We start from the raw sequence: 16,548 nt of genomic DNA on the forward strand, positions 1-16,548 counted from the left end.
ACAACTCCACACAATTCCCACCACCCAGTCCCCATAACCCACTCCCTCCCATGATAGCTTTCCCATTCTCTAGCCCTCTGGGAGCATGGACCCAGGGTCGTTGAGAGTTGCAGAAGACAGAAGGTCTGGCTTCTGCAATTGCTTCCCCGCTGAACATGGGCATTGACTGGTCGCTCCATACTCCCAGTCTGCCTCTCTCCTTCCCTAGTAAGGTGTGTCTCTGGGGAAGCTGAGCTCCAGGACACATTGGTGGGGTCTTCAATCCAGGGAAGCCTGGCCAGCATCCTGGTGGCATCTGGAACCTAGTGATTGAAAAGAGAGTTAACATATGAAGCCAAACAATTTGTTGAGCAATCATGGATCCCAAGCTTGGAATAGTGGAGAGGAAGTGTTAGGGAGGTACTCACTGCAAACTCTAGTGTACTTCTGCTTTCAGGTATATATATTTTGCAGTAGTTTATGGATATGTGTGCACATAAGCTGTCTCTCACAGAAACTGGTGTATATCTAGGTTTTGGGACTTTGTTAGAAAGTGAACTACCTGAGATGAAATTAGAGTGTATTATAAAAGGAAAGGTCTCACCCGAGTAATGAAGCTGAAGGATTGTCATTCCACACGTGAAGTCTCTGGATACAGTCTGAGGTGAAGCATGTTGAGGTGGCAATCGTTGTGTTGGTTAGGTTGTGATCGGCGGATGCAATATTATTTGGTTTGGATTGGGAGATGCATACGGGAAAATGGGCCCTATCCAAGGGTTCCAGGACTGGGGGAAGTAGGGGCTCTATAGTGGAGATGTGAGGTTCCTGCTATCTCTCTATCTCTATCTCTGTCTCTGAAAAAGTTGGCCCACAACAGTGAAGCCCCAGCAAAACAAAACAAAACATGACAAAGACAAAAACAGAGCAAAATTAAAAAAAATTTTTTTGTTGTTTAAATCCAGCCTGTGGTATTCTGTTACAGCAGGGTGAACTAAAAATAACCCCAAGAGTTATAGCATTTGATGTTATTTACCCTAATTCTGTCAAAGAGGTCATGTAGCAATCACTTCTTGGGCTAGAAAACTATTAGCATTTCCTGAAAATCATTAAGGTTTTACTAACAACTAAGGCTAATTGTGTGAATGTGTATTTGTTTTACTCATTAGTGCACCTAACCAGACTTATTTAATTCTTAAGCTGGAAATGTCAGCTATGACTTGTGTTTGGCTTATATTTCTCTAAAGCCATTTTAATCTATTTCCAGATTTCCTGTTAAACATGATCACCTAAAGCTGAAAATAAAATAAATATTTTAAACCTTTCAGTGAATCTCAAATCAGTCTCTCTTTTGAGCATCCTGACAATAGGGTGAAATTAACATGTTCACTACATATGCAGGATCACAACCTACAATTAAACCTTCACAATGACAGCCTGTAAGAAGTCAGTGTTTGCCCAAAATGAGCATCTCAAACAAAACCCCTCTAATGATGGCATCTTTCTGGGAAACAATAGAATTGACTTGGACGTTCTATAATTGAAATGAGGAACTTGAGCAGTATTTCCAGATTTCAACCTGTGCATTAAATTTCCTTTATAATTTCTTTTCCAGACTTCTTCCTTTTTCCAGACTATTACATTAGTGCTCTGTTGTAGACTAATGACTTATTTATATGACTTGAAGATGGAAACCACATCTTAAAGTCAGAAAACTTGAGTTCAACCCATGAGTCACTCAACTACTGTTTTACTTTGAGTTAATTATTTTATCAACTTTCATCCCAGTTTTTTCATATCTAAATTAGAGATAATGATAACGTCCATCTCCAAAGTTATTGCCAAGGTTACAATAAATTGCTCACATTTAAAATATTATAAAATTAGGCCAGGAGAGACAGCATAATGATCATGCAAAAAACCTTTCATGCATGAGGCTTCAAGGTTCCAGGTTCAATCCCAAGCACCACCATAAGCCAAAGCTGAGCAGTGTTCTGGTCTTTCTGTATCTCTGTATGTTTCTCTCATTAAAACTAAATAAATAAATAAAATATTTTTAAAAAATAGAGTCTAGCCTATATTATTATTGATCTGTACATTCATTGATAAATTGAAGAAAATGTTTTTTAAAATGTAAACTCTAAGGGAGTCAGGCGGTAGCGCAGGGGGTTAAGCACAGGTGGCGCAAAGCGCAAGGACCAGCGTAAGGATCCCAGTTCGAGCCCCTGGATCCCCACCTGCAGGGAAGTCGTTTCATAGGTGGTGAAGCAGGTCTGCAGGTGTCTGTCTTTCTCTGCCCCTCTCTGTCTCCCCCCCATCCATTTCTCTCTGTCCTAGCCAACAATGATGACATCAATAACAACTACAACAATAAAACAAGAGCAACAAAAGGGAATAAATAAATATTAAAAAAATAAGTAATCTCTTAAGGTGGTGTAGAAATGCTAACATAAGATATCACTATAAATACTACTAAATATTAATTAAAATTAAATACTACACAAAATTAAGTATTACTACTAAAATATTAAAATTGAAATATACTATCACACTCAACCATGAAGTAAACTTCTTCTTAGAATAGTTTCTGGAGAAAAATAAAGGTAAGAATCAGAGAAAAGAATAAGTTGAAATATAATCATATATATATGTATGTATATGAGAATCAACTTGCATACTGAGCTGCCAGTACATCTCATATAAATATCAATGTCTCCCCCATCCAGGACTTAACATAGCATAAAACATATAGTAATAAACTGAATGTATCCTCTTAGACCAAATTACTCCATGTATTATTTATTTGTTCTTTCCCCAACTTCATTTTTTTAAATCTTCCTATTCTACCTTACATAATTATGTTTTTCACAATAAGCAAATATCCAGAGGACTATGAAAAAGGCCCACAGCACTTTCTGTCTAAGGAATGAATGGGGCTTTTATAAACACATTAATGATCATCACACTAGATTGTCTGCCTTGGATGTTTTCTCATCTTTATATCATGAATGTCTGCCTAGTTTAAAATCACAGGGCAGGAACTCTGTCTGATTCTATTTGTAAATCAGGGAGAGAGCATTGTTCAATAAATTCCAAGAAGCAGCAGCATCCTTGTGAGGTGAATAGGTGGAAATTATTCTTTATGGCAAAGGGGAAATAAAATGAGTACTTAACAATTTTCAAAGTATTCTCATATAGATTACCTCATTTGTCTGTCACAAGGGTATGGTGAGGAAGGTAACAGGGCAGTTTTTCCTGTTATCCTCCTTGTATGAGTGAGGCTGGGAGGTTGAATGTTTGTCCAAGTTCCTAGGGCAAGTCAACAGCAGAGTAAGACTCTGCTTTGCCTATAATCTCACTGATGCTTCAGGAACTTCACAGCAATGGCCATCTGTGAACATAACAAGAAGCATATATATAATTGTGTATCGTAACACTTAAAGCTGACCCTGATCTATAGTGAGTGCTTAGTAAATAGTTACTTAATTAATACTGTAAATATCCTATCAGTAGAACTCAAGGATTGAATACATGACAAGGTCTGACATCTTTGCCATCTAGGCTGTTGCTCAGACCAAGAAAAACATTACCTGTTGCTAATTTTCTATTTTTCTTAGTGAGATTGGTGATGCCACTTTTTCAAAGTATTTATTAGCTAGGGATAGCCAGATATTGAGAGGGAAGCAGGAGTCAGAAACATCTGCAGCACTGCTTCACTAGCAAAGCTTTTCCCCTATAGGTGGGGAGCTGGGGCTAGAATCCAGGTCCTTGAGCATAGTATCATGTGTAAAAACCAAGTGTGCTAACACCCAGCCCATGATGCTGATTTTAAATTTCTAGTCATATCACCCTCCCAACAAGTTGCTACCTCACTTTGGACACATAACCATTTCTCTATAATACTCAACTATAATTCCTGAAGTGGAATACATGGAAAAGCTTAGGAAAATTCTTGAGAAAAATGCAAGTTTAACCTCTAATTTCCTTAAGAAAATGTTGAAAATGTTTACAGCTAAACTTTTCTGAGTTGTCCAGAAACCAGATATGGGTAAAGAACTTACTGTTGAGAGTCTGCTAATAATACCTACTGTTTCTGCCAATGGCAAATTGGAGTTCTTGGACATTTGTGTGCTGTATAGAGCTTTGAAATATGTCAGGCACACAAGCTGGATTATTCAATAAGAGGGCGAGGGGATAGTAGAAAGTAATGAAGATAATGGTATGAAAAATGGCTTTAGCAACTTTACATAGGTATGGCAGGAAACAAAGTTAATTCTACTCACTAGAGTAGATTTGATTTAAAGGAGTTGCTTAAACAGTAATCGCAAATTGCCTACAATTCTGATGGTGGCAGAATCAATAATAATGAGGGAAAAAATCAAAGGACAATGCAGGGGGCTGAGAGGTGGTGTACCCGATTAAGTGCACATATTATAGCACGCAAAGACCCAGATTCAAGTCCCTGTTTCATATCTGTAGAAGGGAAGTGTCAGGAGTGCTAAAGCAGTGCTACAGGTCTCTGTCTTTATCTCTCTCCTTTATTCCCTCTCTAGCTCCCCATTACTGCTTGATCTTTCTGTTTCTACCCAATAAATAATAAATTAAAAATATTTTTTTAAAAAGGGCAATGTATGTTTTTTTTTTAATTTTTTATTTAAGAAAGGATTAATGAACAAAAACATAAGGTAGGAGGGGTACAACTCCACACAATTCCCACCACCCAATCTCCATAACCCACTCCCTCCCATGATAGCTTTCCCATTCTCCAGCCCTCTGGGAGCATGGACCCAGGGTCGTTGAGGGTTGCAGAAGGTAGAAGGTCTGGCTTCTGTAATTGCTTCCCCTCTGAACATGGGCGTTGACTGGTCGGTCCATACTCCTAGTCTGTCTCTCTCTTTCCCTAGTAAGGTGTGTCTCTGGGGAAGCTGAGCTCCAGGACACATTGGTGGGGTCTTCAATCCAGGGAAGCCTGGCCAGCATCCTGATGGCATCTGGAACCTGGTGATTGAAAAGAGAGTTAACATATGAAGCCAAACAATTTGTTGAGCAATCATGGATCCCAAGCTTGGAATAGTGGAGAGGAAGTGTTAGGGAGGTACTCACTGCAAACTCTAGTGTACTTTCAGGTATATATTTTGCAGTAGTTTATGGATACGTGTGAACATAAGCTCTCTCTCACAGAAACTGGTGTATATCTAGGTTGTGGGACTTTGTTAGAAAGTGAACTACCTGAGATGAAATTAGAGTGTACTATAAAAGGAAAAGGTCTCACCCGAGTAATGAAGCTGAAGGATTGTCATTCCACACGTGAAGTCTCTGGATACAGTCTGAGGTGAAGCATGTTGAGGTGGCAATCGTTGCATTGGTTAGGTTGTGATCGGCGGATGCAATATTATTTGGTTTGGATTGGGAGATGCATACGGGAAAGTGGGCCCTATCCAAGGGTTCCAGGACTGGGGGAAGTAGGGGCTCTATAGTGGAGATGTGAGGTTCCTGCTGTCTTAGGGTTCCAAAAGACAATCGATAGTTAATGTTATCATCACATTATTTGGTAATTGGGTTAACTTTGAAAAGTCCTTTTGTTAGGGTTTGCTGTACAGTATCCAGTATCGCAATGTATGTTTTATATGTGCATTAGTGCAGGTAATAAATTTAACATTCTCGAATATTCTTTCTGTATATACTATTCTGTAGATGTGTTTTAGTCTTTTGTTAGCATTTTGGGTAAATGTGTTTTCAAGATATTATTTATCAAGTCAATGATTGAAAGTATTTGTTTTATTCCTCAGAAACATAATCAAGACAGCTGACCCTTTCTTGTTTACACAGTCTATTAAGCATATGTGTTGTTGAGTTACCACTAATCTCATATCCTTAGCTCAGTTTTCCATTTCTCAAAAGAAATTAAAAGGAAATACAGTCAAATTATATCTCTTTGAAGGAAATAGTACTTAAAATGAAACCCTTGACCAGATGACCATGCCAAGACCTAGGAAGAATTTCCTGTGATGCTATCATGTCTCTCTTCTTGCTGTTTCTCTCTGTCTGAAAAAGTCAGCCTGGATCCAGGAAATGTGTAAGGACACCAACCAACTAACTAAAAGAAGCTCTTGTGGTCTAGAACAAAGCTCAACTTGTAAAGTGCATACCTTGTTGTGTGTGAGGCCTTGGTTTGAGCCCTCACACCTGTGAGAGCACCATGAAGACCACTAAAGAAACTCCATCAGTGGCTGAGTGGTATTGTAGTGTCTCTCTTTTCTCTCCCCCTGTAATCTATCTACTCTTTTCTTCTATTTCCAGATAAAGAATGAAAAATTAGCCCAAGGACACCACTCAGTGGTAGAATTAACATATACAAGGCCCTGGGTTTATGCCCTGTTGCTGCATTAAATGAAGTCTTATGATAATATATTTTTATCACATTTTGAATAATTACAGAATGGACAACCATGGATCCACTAATGTGCCCATTATCAACACGTGGCAGCTCAGTTTTATTATCCTGTATGGGAAAGAAAAAAGTAGAGGTAAGTACAAACCACAACCCTTCTGTAGGTTTATTGTGCTTAAGTGTTAATTCTCATATACTGATCAGGCACATGTTAACTAACAAGACCCTGGGGGAAGTTTTGGTGATACTGTAGTGTTTCGCCTTCTCTCTGTGTCTTGTTCTCTAAACAAAGAAAATAATATATGCATATATATATTGACAATAGATAAATTAACAAATCTAAACATATATCAGCCACTCATATGTAAAGCAAAACAAAAAATGTATTAACTGTTACTCCAGAAATAGAGTTCCTTTTTACTAATACAAGTGAATGACTGGACTTGAATGGCCTAAAAAGAATGTAATGCTTTGCCCACTGGTGTTCTATAGTATCTGTATAGTTTCATTCAGTGTTTTGTAAAGTGGGGTTTTTTGTTTGCTTGTTTGAAAATTTTAAGTGTACTATAATTGGTTAATAAACCATTAGTAATAATGTAAAAAGTGGCTCTGTTGTTATTTTTCTTAAAATGATGTTTAAAAATATTTCAAACAATGAAACTTCTTTTTCTTATGTGAAATTGTCTATAAACTCACCTGTGTTCTGAGTTAATTTTTAATCAAGTATTGAACATCTCATACATTTCAATCATTGTAATAAAATAAATCAATCACTTCCTGTAGCGCAAGTTTTATATCCTCATTTTTTATGGATGACAAAGCTCTTCTCCAGAAAGGTTAAATAAGTTCCCAAGGCAAGAAAACTAATGAATGCCAGGACCTATGTAGGGATTCATGTCTGTCTTTTTCCATGGCTTATACTCTTTGCAGTACATCATGTAGCTCTCAAATTTTATAACTGTTGAGGTTTATATAGGTATATATAATTTCACACATACATACACAGAAACAGAGTAGGATTCTTTTTTCTTAAAAAAAGAAATCCTGGCACTAAAGAGCATTGAAAAGATGTAAGTACTAGTAATGACATTTTGGTACACACCTGCCTTAAGTTTAACCTTTACAGAACATCAATTAGCTCTGTCAACCTTGGTGAACCATCCTTACTCTCAGTAAAAAAATAGACTTCTTAAGTTCTTCGAACATGAAGACCCCAAATCTGCTAAATTCTTACCTTTAGGTCCCTGATTATTAAACTATTTGTTTTGCTTTATATCTTAATACATTTCAGCCACCAAGTTGCAGATGTTACCATGATGCCATCCTGACTTCCCTGGGCAGATAACCTCATCAATATATCCTGGAACCCCACCTCTGCAGAACCCTACCCAACTAGGGAAAGATACAAACAGGCTGGGGATATGGATCAACCTGCCAATACCCATGTCCAGGGTAGAAACAATTACAGAAGTCAAACCTTCTATCTTGTGCACACCATAAAGATCTTTGGTCCATACTCCCAGAGGGATAAAGAATAGCGAAACTACCAATGGAGGGGATGGGATATGGAGCTCTGGTGGCAGGAATTATATGGAATTTTACCCCTCTTACCCTACAATCTTGTTAATCATTATTAAGTCAATAATAAAAAATCAAGGGGGGCTAGAGACTGTACAATGCAAAAGTCTTTCAGAAAGACTGAGGTTCTGAGATCCCTAGTTCAATCTCCAGCAGCACCATAAGCCTTCAGAACTAAGCAGTATCTCTGTCTCAGGCTCTCTCATTAAAATAACATGCTTTTCAATAGCACAGCTATATACAAGATAATGGGTACTGTACAGCAAACCCTAACAAAAGGACTTTTCAAAGTTAACCCAATTACCAAATAATGTGATGATAACATTAACTATCGATTGTCTTTTGGAACCCTAAGACAGCAGGAACCTCACATCTCCACTATAGAGCCCCTACTTCCCCCAATCCTGGAACCCTTGGATAGGGCCCACTTTCCCGTATGCCTCTCCCAATCCATATAAAATAATATTGCATCCGCCGATCACAACCTAACCAACACAACGATTGCCACCTCAACATGCTTCACCTCAGACTATGTCCAGAGACTTCACGTGTGGAATGACAATCCTTCAGCTTCATTACTCGGGTGAGACCTTTCCTTTTATAGTACACTCTAATTTCATCTCAGGTGGTTCACTTTCTAACAAAGTCCCAAAACCTAGATATACACCAGTTTCTGTGAGAGAGAGCTTATGTTCACACATATCCATAAACTACTGCAAAATATATACCTGAAAGCAGAAGTACACTAGAGTTTGCAGTGAGTACCTCCCTAACACTTCCTCTCCACTATTCCAACCTTTGGGTCCATGATTGCTCAACAAATTGTTTGGCTTCATATGTTAACTCTCTTTTCAATCACCAGGTTCCAGATGCCATCAGGATGCTGGCCAGGCTTCCCTGGATTGAAGACCCCACCAATGTGTCCTGGAGCTCAGCTTCCCCAGAGACACACCCTACTAGGGAAAGAGAGAGGCAGACTGGGAGTATGGACCGACCAGTCAACGCCCATGTTCAGTGGGGAAGCAATTGCAGAAGCCAGACCTTCTATCTTCTGCAACCCTCAACAACCCTGGGTCCATGCTCCCAGAGGGCTGGAGAATGGGAAAGCTATCAGGGGAGGGGGTGGGATATGGGAATTGGGTGGTGGGAATTGTGTGGAGTTGTACCCCTCCTACCCTATGGTTTTGTTAATTAATCCTTTCTTAAATAAATAAATAATTTTAAAAAATAATAACATGCTTTTTTGCTAAAAAAAAAAAAAAAGTTATTTTTGATGGAGACAGTTTTCCATTTTCCACATCTCTAATTTTCTTTTTGAGAGAGAGAGGAAAAAAAAAAAAGACCACAGCACCAAAACTTTCTTCACCATAGTGGGGGTTAGGTTCAAGCTTGGGTCATGAACATGGCAAAGTAGTGCTCTATCCAAGTGAGTTATTTCACTGCCTCTCCACAACTCTAAACAGTGTGTCATCTGGTATAAAAACTAGTAGTAGATTTAAAATGCTATTTCTATGATCAGAGAAACCCTTATTGCTCACTAGGAATAAGTGGCATTTGGGAATACTAAAATAGATGGCAGAAATAACAATTGAAATTCAGAATACATTAGAACATGCATGTTGCAGGCCAATTAAAATTGACAACCAAGTGAAGCAAACACAGGGATAAATATAGAAAAGTCGGGTTGTTAGGGTGATTTTATTTCCCCTCCTCTTTCACTCTGCACTAGTTGGTATTTTTCTTGCTGCTAACTATGCCAGTTCAGTTTGTTAGTATTTTTTTTTTGTAACTTTTGAACTTTAATCAAACTAGGTGGTAATGATATCGAATTTTAATTCATAGTAACATACCTTGATACTTTAGTATATTTAGTGCCCTAATGTTGGGAAACTATCACTAGGTAGAAATGCCAGTTCTGACAGACAATATATAATTTTAATAATCTCAAACCAAGTTGAAGAAAACAGACACTGCTAAATGTTTTAGCCACATGTTCCTCTCTCTGTATTAAGTGTTGGCAGCTGAGATGGAGATTACAGGGTACAGCTGCTTTAACCTTCAACAGCAAATGATGCTTGCTAAAACACCACTGTGCTTCAGAAATCCAAGAAGGTTAAAAATGTAGGCTTGATGATAATAATAAGAAAACAATAAATTTTATGGGGCCAGACAGTAGCACTTAGTACTAAGTGCAAGGACCCCGTATAAGGATCCTGGTTGGAACCTCCTGCCTCCCACTTGCAGGGGGATAATTTCGCAACAGGTGAAGCAGGTTTTCAGGTGTCTTTCTCCACTCTATCTTCCCTCCTCTCTAAATTTCTCTCTGTCCTATACAACAACAACAAAAAAAGGAAAAACTGACCTCTAAGAGCAGTGGATTCATAGTGCAGGCATCAAGTCCCAGCGGTAACCGTGTAAGCAGAAAAGAAAAAAGAAAGAAAGAAAAGAAAACACAATAAATTAACACATAAGGTTGGGATCTGTTAAAGCTAAATGTATTGATAATGGAGACTATAGGATTTATCTTTTTGAGGTTCTTAAAAGTTTTGTGTAAGACCTGCCCAACTCCTGGAAATGATGTTTGATATAACAACATAAATAACCAATACAAGTATTTTAATGCTAACGTGGATTATGCATTATTCTAGAAGTTTACATTAACTAATTTTATCTTCATAATAATAATTCTATAGAGTAACTACTGTTACCAAAATTATACAAGTGATGAAAATGAGGCCCAGAAGAGTCACATGATTAGAAGTGAACCTAGACTCAAAAGCTCATATAAGTTACTCTCTGATCTCAGCAGCTACCTACACAGATTCAATATATAAGTCCTTTCTCATGCCAAAAGACACAGTAAGCTATTTGTTTATAAGTGTACTAAAATGTTTGGAAATAAATTCTGTTACAGAACTACAGGTATACTCCCAATGCAAACTTTTATTTAAACACAAATGCATTTCTGCTCTGGCATGAATTAAAATTTTTTTTCATATTTGTTTATTCCCTTTTGTTGCCCTTGTTTTATTGTTGTAGTTATTATTGTTGTTGGATAGGACAGAGAGAAATGGAGAGAGGAGGGAAAGACAGAGAGGGAGAGAGAAAGATAGGCACCTGCAGACTTGCTTCACCGTCTGTGAAGTGACTCCCCTACAGGTGAAGAGCTGGAGGCTCCAACCGGGTCCTTATGCCAGTCCTTGCACTTTGTGTCACATGCGCTTAACCCGCTGGGCTACCACCCGACTCCCCGGCATGAATTTTATACACACGCAGGTACATACACAAACACTTTATTTTTATGTTTTACGTTTACCAACAGGGTCACTCCTGTGACTTGGTGCCTGTAGGAAGACTCCATTGTTCCCCGTGGCCTTTTTTTTTCTTTCTATTTTTATAGAGGTTAGAGACAGAAATAGGGAGAGAGGAAATGAGAGACAGAGGAGAGACACCTTCAGTACATCTCCATTACTCATGAAGTCTCCCTTCTGCAGGTGGGGACAGGGGTTTGAACCTGGATCCTTGCGCATGTCAATATGTGTACTCGACCTGGTAAGCCAGCACCTGTTCCCTTCCTATATATTTTTTAAGAGAGCATCTATAGGATGTAGTGTATATATGACACTGTGTGTGGATGTAGTGAAACAACTGTCTTAGCAGCACTGAAGGAAAAGGAATAAATTGAATGTTTTTTACTATAAAAAATATTTGTAATCCTTATTTTTCTATTTAATAAATTGTGACAGAATTATTCAGTGTAGGTCTGGAAAAGGACATGATGAGTGGATTGCTTACAACTAATCCTTTTTTAAAATGGAGGTTGAATTTATATTATTGTTAAAGCAAATAGTGGTGACTTCACTGACTTCACTTGTAAAAAGTAGCAAACAGTGCCATCTACTGGGATTTAATTTTCTCCGTTTAAGGGTTTGCAAATAACTCTGTTTTAGATATTAAATAATATATACACCACTAATGAGAAAAAAAAATCAAATGTCTAGGGCCGATCAGTAGCACAGTAGGTTAAGTGCACATGGTGTGAAGTACAACAACCGAAGTAAGGATCAGGGTTCAAACCCCCAGCTCCCCACCTGCAGAAAGGTGGGGGGTGATTCACAAGTGGTGAAACAGGTCTGCAGGTGGCTATCTTTCTCTCCCCCTCTATCTCCTCCCCTCCTCTCTTGGTTTCTATCTGTCCTGTCCAACAGCAACAGCAATAACAATAATAATAACAGCAACAAAAATGGAAAAAATGGCCTCCAGGAGCATTGGATTCATAGTGTAGGCACCGAGCTCCAGTGATAACGCTGGAGACAAAAAAAAAAAACAAAAAGGGCACTCTTGCTACATGTGATAAAGATATTTCAAGATTTTTTAAATAAGCATTTACTTTATGAATATGGTCTGAGTGTTTATTATTATTGATATTCAAAAAGTATTTAATAAGAACAAAGTACTTGCCTTTAAAGAAATTTAACTTGATATTAAAAATAAAACCCTCCTAACAACAGGAAAGAGCTCACCTGGTAGGGCATACACTTTACCTTGTATGAGGACCCAAGTTTGAGCTCCTAGCACCACGTGGGAACCTCATGCATGGCACCAAGAGAAGCTTCACGAACAGTGGACTGGTACTATATCTCTTCTCTCTGCTCCAGTCTTATTCCTTCTCCTTCTCTGTCTCTACTTGAAATTTAAAAATGGAGTCTGTTGGGAAGAGGAACTAGGCAAGTACTATGAAGTTTCAGTGCAAAATAAAATCATGAAAGAAAATTAATCTGCATGTTAGCATTACCAAGTAGACACTGAGAGAAGCCCTTATGCAGTTTGTGAAATAATGCATCCCCTTTACTTAGCTAACCACAATCTGATCCACCTCAAAGGTAAGGTAAAGATAGTTCCTTCCTTACAAAGAAGAGGAAGAAGAGCCAAGAGGGTTAGTCAGTAGCCTATGACCTATCTAAAAGCAGAAGAAAAAGGGGGGGGGGGCAGCAAGGTCAAAGATGTTTGACATTGTTACTTCTTAGAATGAGTTTAGAAGACTTTCCTGTGTCTTCCTTAATCATTCCATGACTTATGTAATTGGTCTGGTATTCAATTGTTCACAAAATAGAAAATAAAGGGAAAGAACACTTTCTAGTTAGGAGGTCACAGACTATAGAACAGGTACAAATGTTCACTCTACACTACCCATATAGGGTAAAAGTGGGGGTTAGACATGTTTTACCCAATCTTCCCTCGTAGGATCAGTGTGCTTATCTACTGGTTGTGCACTCAATGGTGTGCAAGATTATTTGTGAGCCAACCCATGGAAATATCTAAACACAGTGCTTCTCAGACTCTGGTCCACAAACCACCTGCTTTAGGATCACCTGGAGAGCTTGTGAAAGACAGGTTGCTGGCCTGAACTGAACCTAAGATAAACCTCTGGTCTCCAGTCTCCACCTGCAAGGGGAAAGCTTCACAAGTGGTGAAGCAGTGCTGTCTCTCTCCTTCTCTGTCTTCCTTCCCTCTAAAATTCTCTATCAAATCAAATAAATAAAATTTTAAAAATAAATAAGCCTCTGGTCTTAGTTCCAGACATCTTCACTGAGCAGGCCATTGTGATGCAAACTAGGGTTTAGTAAGCACTGTCTAGAAACTTGGGACTCTAGTCTGTTGTCTCTGTGGTACTCAGAGACAAGTGTGTAGGGCTCCAGTGATCCATTCTAGGCCTTTCTCAGAGAAGACTCCAGATCTGTTGCCAGCTGTGACACTTTTGATAAATTATATATTCCTGGTGCCCATCTCAGTGGCCCTAGTGCTTAAGTATGTGTAGGCAGTGCACAGTTTGTGTCCATAAGCTGCCGCTGTAGGGAAATTCCAAAAGGAGCAAACACCTCTACAAAGACAATCCTCACAAAAATCCCAGAGAAGGCAGCATTTATTGACTGTCCCTCACCACTGCCTTTTGAGTCACCCCTCTTTCTTCTTGGCACCCTGACTTCCCACTGTGGGCCCTTTTACTTCTTCTACTCACAGTTCTCCAAATCCCACCATTTGTCCCATTCTTGATGAGGCTTGAAGATGGTAATTGACCTCTCCTAGAACATTAGTTTTTAAATAAACTGTGGGTGCCTGAAGGTATAAAGCCTGAAAACATAAAATATTGGTTTGATATGTGTCGGAATATATTATCAGTAACCACTTATTCTATATTTCTTGTACTTAGTGGTCCCACTTTGGAGAAAATATTTTTAAAAATTTTTTTTAGATAGGACAGAGAGAAATGGAGAGAGGAGGGGAAGACAGAGGGGGAGAGAAAGACAGACACCTGCAGACCTGCTTCACTGCCTGTGAAGTGACTCCCCTGCAGGTGAGGAGCTGGGGGCTCGAACCGGGATTCTTACGCTTTGCACCATGTGCGCTTAACCCACTGTGCTACCGCCCAACTCCCTGGAGAAACTATTAACTGCTTAGCACATGCAGCACCATGTGCAAGAACTCACAATGGAGACCCTGTCCCCACCTGCAAAGGGGATGCTTCACGAGTAGTGAAGCAGGTCTGCAGGTGTCTCTCTCTTTTGCTTTCCCTTTCTATCTTCCCATCCCCTGTCAGTTTCTCTCTGTCATATCAGATAAGAAAAAAAAAAAAGAAAAGAAAAGTTTGGGAGCTACTCTCTTCCCCCAATTCAGCTTTCTAGTCCTATTTCCAACTCTGACACCATCTCCCCAGAGAATACTTTTAGCCTACCCGCATGTTGGCTGTTGGACTCCGGCAAAAATTAGTAAAGTCATGGGGTCCCTTGGAATATACCTAAGTGGAGACCCTCAAATATCATCTGCTATAGTCTTACCTTTAGGTTCCTGATTATTAAACAATTTGTTCTGCTTTATGTCTTAATGCTTTTTCAGCCACCAAGTTCCAGATGCTACCATGATGCCAACTGGACTTCCCTGGGCAGAGGACCTCACCTATGGATCCTGGAGTCCCACTTCCCCAGATCCTGGCCTCACTAGGGAAAGATAGAGACAAGCTTGGAGTATGGATCAACTTGCCAATGCCCATGTACAGCAGAAAAGCAATTACAGGAGCAAGACCTTCCACCTTCTCTACCCTATAATGATCCTGGGTCCATGCTCCCAGAGGGATAAAGAATAGGAAAGCTTTCAAGGAAGGGAATGTGATATGGAACTCTGGTAGTGAGAATTATGTGGAATTGTATCCCCTTACCCTATGATCTTGCTGGTATTTTAATTTTATAAATAAATTTATAAAGAAAAGAAAACAAAAAATGGCTACCAGGAGCACTTAGTTCCTAGTGCTGGCACTAAGCCCTTATGATAACCCTAATGGCAATTAAAAAAAAAAAAAAAAAACTTCTAGGTTGTTACAGTTATACCTGGTTGACAAAGTGCACCATGTACTGCGATGGTTTGGACAAAGATTTAGCTGTCCAGCCTTTGATGGAAGTTGACTTGTGTAATGTGTTACTGGCTTGTGCAGTGCTGGTGCACACCACAAAGACAGAACATCTGTTCTTGGCTTCTGCTATAGTGAAGTGAGTGTGGTATATTGTACCAAAGCAAAGGTCTCTGGGGAAGGAGGGAAAAGGGAGTTTGTAGGGGGAGGGAAGCTTTGTGGTCCTGGTGCATGATGAAGTGAGTTGGGATGAGAAACTGTACTCATGTGTCAACAGCTGTACTTTAAGTCATTATGCCACGAGTAATATGATAAAAGAAAAAAAATAAAGAAGAAATGGGGAAAGACATCCCAAGACCAAAAGACAGGCTCCTTTCTCTTATCTACAGCCAAGTTAGTCATCAGATCAACTCAGATCTATGCCCCTTAGGAAGCATTTACCTATCAGCCTGTTGAGGGACAATGCAGGGAACATGAGGGTCCCGGGAAGCACAGACACTTTGTTTTCACTGGGTTTGCACACATGGAACTGAGATGCACACTGGTGAAGGTTCTTTGCACTGCACTCTATGAAGTGGGAGAAGTTTGTCTCATTGGGCAAATGAAAAGTTGGCCCCAGTGTGACATAATAAGAATTTAAGAGGAGGCTTTCACACATAGGAGTCTTTTGAACTAGTTCCAGAGGCCCTCAGGGAACCTGTCCCCAAAGATTTTACTCTAATTTCATTTTTGCACATAACTCACTTTAGATTCTAATAAAGGACAAATTTAGAAACCATACATCTGTTGTGTGTGTTCTCTTGAAATCCTTTTTGAGCAAAAACAGCATTGGAACCCAGAAAGGAATCCTACTTCTAACATCCTTCTTCAAGCCTTTCCATTATGCTGTTTTCAAATAGTTTGTGAGTTATGTTAAAGTTGGGTGTAATGAAGAGTGATTTGAAGGTAAATGTACTGTTATCTATTCTGGGGAAACGTGACAACAAAGATCCTATAGATCAACATTTCCACAATAAAATTATATTGAAATTGAAAGAGGGAAAATTTGTGATGATAGAATACAACATGAGTACTGTTATTACAGTTCTTTGCAACTCACTAGGACTATGATCCAACATGTTAGAGCAAAGGACCAAGTTGTATTAGGTTCACATCTTCCATGATATCTCATGCAGGTCAAGTGCTTAGTATAGAGATGCTC

The 16,548-nt window shown here is 39.1% G+C and overlaps 1 long non-coding RNA gene across 1 annotated transcript in view; it reads left to right on the plus strand.

Moving 5' to 3' along the window:
- Positions 1–15,684, plus strand: part of LOC132539454 (uncharacterized) — a 28,188-nt gene extending 12,504 nt beyond the window's left edge. Inside the window, exons 2-4 of the long non-coding RNA XR_009550745.1 lie at positions 6,277–6,503; positions 14,840–15,397; positions 15,432–15,684. This is a non-coding gene — a long non-coding RNA (uncharacterized LOC132539454). The remainder of the gene's footprint in view (positions 1–6,276; positions 6,504–14,839; positions 15,398–15,431) is intronic.
- The last annotated feature ends 864 nt before the right edge of the window (positions 15,685–16,548 follow it).

This window comes from Erinaceus europaeus, chromosome 7, assembly GCF_950295315.1.
Source record: "Erinaceus europaeus chromosome 7, mEriEur2.1, whole genome shotgun sequence".
In the NCBI taxonomy this organism is placed as follows: domain Eukaryota; kingdom Metazoa; phylum Chordata; class Mammalia; order Eulipotyphla; family Erinaceidae; genus Erinaceus; species Erinaceus europaeus.